The following is a 6,846-nucleotide window of genomic DNA, read 5'->3' as shown; positions in this document are numbered from 1 at the left end:
TACCCTGGCGATAAATCTTGTTATTCCAGCGCCAGCAGAATGTATTCAGAGAAGGATTCGGGTGTGTAAGGTCAGCCCAAGGTGTGTTGATGGGAGCGCACTACTGCTCTGTTGGGTCTCTATAGTATTCTTGCAAAATATATGGGTGCCAGAAAATAAAAGGAAAACGAAGAAGACAATTCACTCCTGTATGATGATCGCTGCGTAGAAGCACGGCAGCGTTTTCTTCGTGGAGGTATAGCGAACGTGCATTCCTTTCTTTCTTTCTTTTTTGGTTCGCGTCGGTCGAGTGGCGATATCCTATTACATCCAGAACGAGGACCTATCGCTTTGCGATCGCATACAAGAGTGAGCCATCTTTTGACGATGGTAGGATAATTATTGACCTGAGGAATAATGTGGATTTATGTGGTTGTGAGAATAGACTTTGTGTTTGTGAATGTGAAAATGTGAGTGTGCATCTGTGTGTGCGCGCGGACGCTTTTCTGAACCAGGGATCCCACTTGACAAGTAAGTTCTTTGTGAGTGCCTTTTCATGTGACACGGGTGATACATTTTATGTACTATTGCGTGGAATAGTGGTTTAAAAAATAAGGGCAGCAGCGCTTGCATTGCTATCTGTAGGATAGATCGAGAGTGTTTTTAATGGAATTGCCTCGCGAACCTGGTGAAGTCTTTGTTTTGGGTAGGCTATTTTATGAGAGCCGGTCCTGTTGCGTTGCATTTGATGCGCTCTCCTGAAGCAGTGTGCTTTGTCCTTGTAGTGTGGTTTACGCCTTTATCAATAGAAATGAATAGAAGTGTTTGTTTGTTTGTTAGTATGTGTCTGTCACCTTCGTAGCGCTGTTCAAGCTTTATTTTCTTTGCAAAAATTCAGACTTTATGGTATTAAGCTGTTCGAGTAGAAGTGACTTTCCCTACTCGCTTAAGATAAGTTGTGTATCCCTGTCCTGTGCTTTCTTCACGCACGGCCAATGCAAATGAGTATTTAGCATTATGCAATAATTATCTGATAGCAGAAATGGGTGTCTTTGTCATAGTTTATTAGCGTGTGCGTCGTTATTTTATTTATTTTTTCTCTTATAGCTATGCGAGCAAAAGTGCGTGTAATTTTTCGCTGCTCTTTTCTTATTTTCTGTACTTTTTATGTAGAAGAAAGCCTCCTGCGTAAAAGCTAAATAGTGTTCTACCAGTGGAAGTGGGGTTGTTTGTTTGATTTTGTTGGGTGTTCGATATCTTGACGAAGTAAGCAGTGCTTAATTTTGCAGGTTTTTGAGCAGAAATGCTGGTATCTGAGCACGGAGTAGAAATTTCTATATTTCTCTGCTCCTTAAGAAAATTTGTACGTCGTTTTCCAAGCAGACCGCGTTTAGTTTACGCAAAATAGAAAAATGAAGTTGTGTATGCTCTATGATGATCCGCCGCAGGCTTAGGCCTTTTCCTCGATGAGCAGTGTTTTGTATGCGATGTCGCATGTCTGGACTTGTTCAGTAGTGTTGCAATTTTTACCCTTCGCTAATATCTTGTTGCTGCCGTCTTGTGTTAGACGTTGAGCTTCGTAGCGATGTGCGGTTACGCTACGATTATTCCTGAGCGCTCCGTGTGTTTAATGCGTTGTCCTCTGTGCGTGCATGTGTGTGCTTTTTTTTCCTGAGTTGTGACGTCATCGTGGCATGTCTGGACTTGTTTAGCAGTGTTGCAGTTCTTCCCGCTGCTAGTATGTTGTTGGTGTCATGTTGTGCTAGCCACGTGGCGATGTGTGGTGACCTGAGGTCTTAAGCCTTTTCCCTGCTCACCTAAGGAAATTTGTGTATCCCTGTCCTGTGCTTTCTTTATGCAAGGGTAATGCGTCTGTGTATGTGGCACTATCAGATACCAGACATGAGTGTCTTTTTCTTGGTTTATTGGCATATGCTTCAGGTTTTTAAGTCAAGCAAAAGTGCGTGTAATTTTTCACTGTTCTTTTCTTATTTTCTCTACTTTTTATGTAGAAGAAAGTCTCCTGCGTAAAAGCTAAATAGTGTTCTACCAGTCGAAGTGGGGTTGTTTGTTTGATTTTGTTGGGTGTTGTTAGGACCTTGGTATGTTGAAGAAGTACGCTGTTATAGGTATTCGCGCAGAAACGCTTGCATCTGAGCGCAGGATAGGAATTCCTGAAGCACGGCACCCTCAGTGTAAATTAATTATTTTGGATGTGAGTCTGCTTCACTGCATGACAAGGCTGAAATTGAAAGAGAGAAAAATTGGAGCGCTTCATTAATAGCGATCCATGTAATAGGGCAATTATAGTTTCCGTAGAAAATAGAATTTTAATGGGCTCCTAAAATTACAGTTTTGTAGAAGCTTTTCTAAACTGCAATGCGATAATCATTAATATAGTATAGGAATGCCATCATGTTCCCATAAATGCGTTCTGTCTAGTCCTCCGTCGAGCGCGAATAGAACTTTGCCCCCCCCCCGGCGTTCGCGCCTTTTTGCTCTCAGGTGTAGCCTCAGACAACGAATGTATGAGCATAGAAAGGGTCATGTATTACATAAACCTGGTGATGATGTGGAATGGTCTCACTTATTATTTTAAAAGAGCAGTGGCAGTTTACTGTAATTCTAATGACCATGATATGAGCCTTTGGGGTGAAAATCATTAATATGCGGGGTGCTTTTTTGTTGAATTTTAATGAGAGAATCAATGTCATTAAGAGTAGGACAAAGGAAATAATCTTGCGATTCAATGAATGATAGGAGTCTTTGCCGCTGTCTTCTTCTTCAGACAGGACGTGATGACGTCACGCAGTCTGTAGCAATGCATTGACCGTTACTGGAAAAAAAGTGTAGCAAAATGGTGTGTATTGCCGTGGACGGATTTATGATGAGCACTGTTTTTGAATAAGAGGAGTGCGTGTGCTTAGAAATAGCTTGATACTGGTTTTCTTCTTTGTTTCTTTTCGCTTTTTCCCCCCTTGCTGTCTGACAAACATGCGCTGACATGCCTGGGCTTGTTCTGACATGCTTTCCTTCTACATTTAGCTTTTTTCTTTTTGTACAACGAATATTCTTGACGATAGTGCTGCCTTGAAAGGGAGTAGAGCTATTCTTAATAATTTTGCAATTCATTTAGTTCAGAGAGTAACCACGAGGAGGACGGGTGTGTGACTTTATTCAGGAGGAACAAAGCGTCATTATTCACTTAGCTGCATGGCTCTCGGTTGGGATGGACATGTCTTGCTGAACCATTATTTTTTCCCTCTACAGTAAGACTTTGGGAATGAAATGCTACAATCTCCTCTTGTCTATGGTGCTCTTCTGCAATAGTTCCCTATGCAATCATTATAGTAGAATAAAGGAAATAATCTTGGGATAGTGATTCAATAAATAACAGGACCCATGTCTAGAGCGTACACGTCCTTGAGCCACGCACCTGCATGATGACGTCATACCGTGAGACCATTGTTTCAGGTTGACCTTGTCTAGAGGAGCATTAGTGGAAAAAAACAGTGCAGCCCTGAGACAATAGGATGACGTCACGACCAATGACAACGGCCTGCAGGGGGCACAAGGATTCACTTCTCTCTTGGACACTGAGGGGTCCGGGCACGCAAATTCTGCTCCTGGTAATTGCGTTGGCCGTCGGTGGAAGAGCGTAGCTTCGGTGGGGTTCTGTCTGACTCTGATGGGGTGCGGATGTGTGGTCTGTCACTGGTGAATGGTGTTCGACGATGCAGGTGGATTTTGTGACGTGCGGATTTACAATGAGGGAATGCTGTGAACGGGAAAAATGATGGTGAGTGTCTTTTTCACTCTGTTCAAGTGTTTGTTTTCCTCTGTTGCCCAGCAGTCGTACGATTTATCCTGACGTGTCCTGACATGACCCGATATGCATGCTTTCCTTTGTTGACACTTTGTATTTTTTCTCTTTTGACAAGGAACATTGTTGTCTTGACGATAGTGCTGCCCTGAGTTCTGCGCTCCTGGTTACCCGTACTCTGTGTTGATTTGTTGAGTGCCTAGTCCTCTTATTTGCCGTTGATGGAGTTAGGTGTTAGGATATTTTGTTCTTTTGCAAGTCTCATTTAGTAAGACTTTGGAATTCCTACGATCAACTTTCATGCATAGTGCTCTTCTGCAATAGTTTCCTATTCAATCGCTATAGAAGAATAAAGGAAATAATCTTGGGATAGTGATTCAATAAATAATAGGTCCCCTGTCTAGAGCGTACGCGTCCTTGAGCCACGCAGGTGCATGATGACATCATCCTGTGGCTTCATTGCAGATTGACCAAAGGAGCATTAGTGGAAAAAAACAGGGTAGCCCTGAGACAATAGGATGACGTCACGACCAATGAGAACGGCCAGCAGGGGGCGCAGGAATGCTCTTCGCTCTTAGCCTCACGACCAATGAGAACGGCCAGCAGGAGGCGCAGGAATGCTCTTCACTCTTAGCCTCTCGGAGGTGGTCGCCCCAGAGGGCGCTAGGAGCGCGTATGCGTAGCGCCGCCCCAGTCAGTTTCTCTCTGGCTGTCGCGGAAAGCAGACGTGCGCTCCCCGCGCTCGCTCAGTTTCTGGCTGGCTGTCACGGAGAGCAGTCGCATCGGTCTGTGCTCCTGCTGTGGTGAGGTGATTTGTTGTGTAACTAATGCTTTCGCCAACTTTGTTCCCGCTTTGTTTGCGATTTTCGTGCCAGTGCACGTCGGGTGCTGGTTGCTGTTGTCCGGGCATCCCCGCCATTTTCTATCTTCTTCTGCCTTGGGAACGGCAGTAGCGCTGGCGTGATTCCTAATAATTTTATTGTGAGATTAGTGGAGAAAGTAACCGCTAGGGGGTGGAGCTGCGTGGCTTTATACAGGACAAAAAAGCATTACGAGTCAGTTTCTGCCTACCTCTCGGATGGAGCAGTCGCATGGTTCTGCGCTCCTGTTCTGGTGGGCTCATTTGTTGTGTAACTAATTCTTTTTGTTGTTAGCTATTGATGGTTTGCATACTCTTGCTTTCCCAGCCTCTGCATTATGAGTGTTTTTCTCCTTGCATGTCCAGAGCTGTCCTAACTTGCCCAGACATGCCATGATGACGTCACAGCTGACGTCACAGGATGTCCGGAACTGGTGGTCATAGCTGCGATGCTTTGCAACCTGCCTCTGTGCTCCGTCGCAGAGCGACGGTCAGCGGCCGTTCCGGACCGCTTTCTTCAAGATGGCGTCGTTGATCTTCAACTAAACTCCTTCGCTCCACTCTATCTCTATCTTTTTATTTTATTTTCTACCTATTTTTTTATTTTTATCAGCTCAAGTAGCCGGCAACTCACACAGTGGTCTGGACACTAGTTAGACGCTCCCCAATTAGTGTGATGACTCATTGAATGATGCTGATTAATGTGGGGGGTCCCAATTAGCTCTAATTGCTAATTAATGGCGTCCAGATGACTGTGTGACTTGCCGGCTTCTTGAGCTGACTATATACTACTACAGTGTGTCTCAGCGAGACATAAGTGTTCCACGGTCACGGCGCCACCCGTGGAGGCCGCAGGGCAAGCCAGCAAATACATATACAAAGGAAAATTGGCCGAAGCTCTGTGGCTGCACGCTGAGCAGATGTTTATATGTCGTGCACTCCCAGCCGAGGACAACTGTTTTGTTCTACTTGGAACTCGTGAGCCCGGCGCAGGGAAGTGACACGATCTTAGGTTGGCGCTAACAGTGTGTCTCAGCGAGACATTACTGTACAACGATGACGGCGCCACCTGTGGAGGCCGCAGTGCAAGTCAGCAAGTACACATACAAAGGAAAATAGCCGAAACATATAATAAGCGAAAATAATAAGCGAAGAATAATAAGCGAAGAATATATCTTTAAAAGTTGACTGTGCACTCCCAGCCGATGACAGCTCTTTCGTTGTAATTGGAACTCGCCAGCCCGGCGCACGGATGTGACACGTTCTTAGGTCTGCGCTAACAGTGTGTGTCAGCGAGATATCAGTGCTCCACGGTGACGGCGCCACCTGTGGAGGCCGCAGTGCAAGCCAGCAAACACATATACAAAGGAAAAATAGCCGAAGCTCTGTGGCTGCACGCCATATGTGCACATATGTTTATAAGTTGATCATGCACTCCCAGCAGAGGACAGCTGTTTCGTTCTACTTGGAACTCGTCAACCCGGCGCAGGGAAGTGACAAGATCTTGGGTCGGCGCTAACAGTGTGTCTTAGCGAGACATCAGTGTTCCACGGTCACGGCGCCACCCGTCGAGGCCGCAGCGCAAGCCAGCAAGTACATATACAAAGGAAAAATAGCCGAAGCTCTGTGTCTGCACGCTGAGCTTATGTTTATAAGTTGATCGTGCACTCCCAGCTGAAGACAACTGTTTCGTTGTACTTGGAACTCGTCATCCCGGCGCAGGGAAGTGACACGATCTTGGGTCGGCGCTAACAGTGTGTCTCAGCGAGACATCGGTGTTGCACGGTGACGGCGCCACATGTGGAGGCCGCAGTGCAAGGGTGCAAGTACGTATACATAGGAAAAATAGCCGAAGCTCTGTGGCTACACGTTCAGCATATGTTTATAAGTTGACCGTGCTCTCCCAGCCGAGGACAGCTGTTTCGTTCTACTTGGAACTTGTCAGCCCGGCGCGGGGAAGTGACACGATCGTCCACAGCCACAGAGCTTCAGTATTTTTCCTTCGTATATGTACTTGCTGGACTGGGACGTTTGGGACTTGTAAACACATGTTCTACGCGAAGCCAAAGAGCTCCGGCAACTTTTTTCCTTGTATATGTATTTCACTGGCTTTGCGCTGGGCTTTCATTGGTGAGTCTGTCACCCTAACCAGTGCCTTCTATATAAAGGGTTCAATGCCTGTCAG

At 45.7% G+C, this 6,846-nt stretch overlaps 1 long non-coding RNA gene across 1 annotated transcript; it reads left to right on the top strand.

Annotated features, from left to right (window-relative positions):
• The first annotated feature begins 364 nt into the window (after positions 1 to 364).
• On the top strand, positions 365 to 5,437 carry LOC135388541 (uncharacterized). The gene is made up of 3 exons (XR_010421456.1): positions 365 to 510; positions 3,454 to 3,778; positions 4,268 to 5,437. It is a non-coding gene; the product is annotated as an uncharacterized LOC135388541 (long non-coding RNA).
• The last annotated feature ends 1,409 nt before the right edge of the window (positions 5,438 to 6,846 follow it).

The sequence above is a fragment of the Ornithodoros turicata genome, chromosome 3 (assembly GCF_037126465.1).
Source record: "Ornithodoros turicata isolate Travis chromosome 3, ASM3712646v1, whole genome shotgun sequence".
NCBI classification, from domain to species: Eukaryota; Metazoa; Arthropoda; class Arachnida; order Ixodida; family Argasidae; genus Ornithodoros; species Ornithodoros turicata.
The sequence above is the reverse complement of the archived record's forward strand: the minus strand, read 5'-3'. Positions and strand labels throughout refer to the sequence as shown.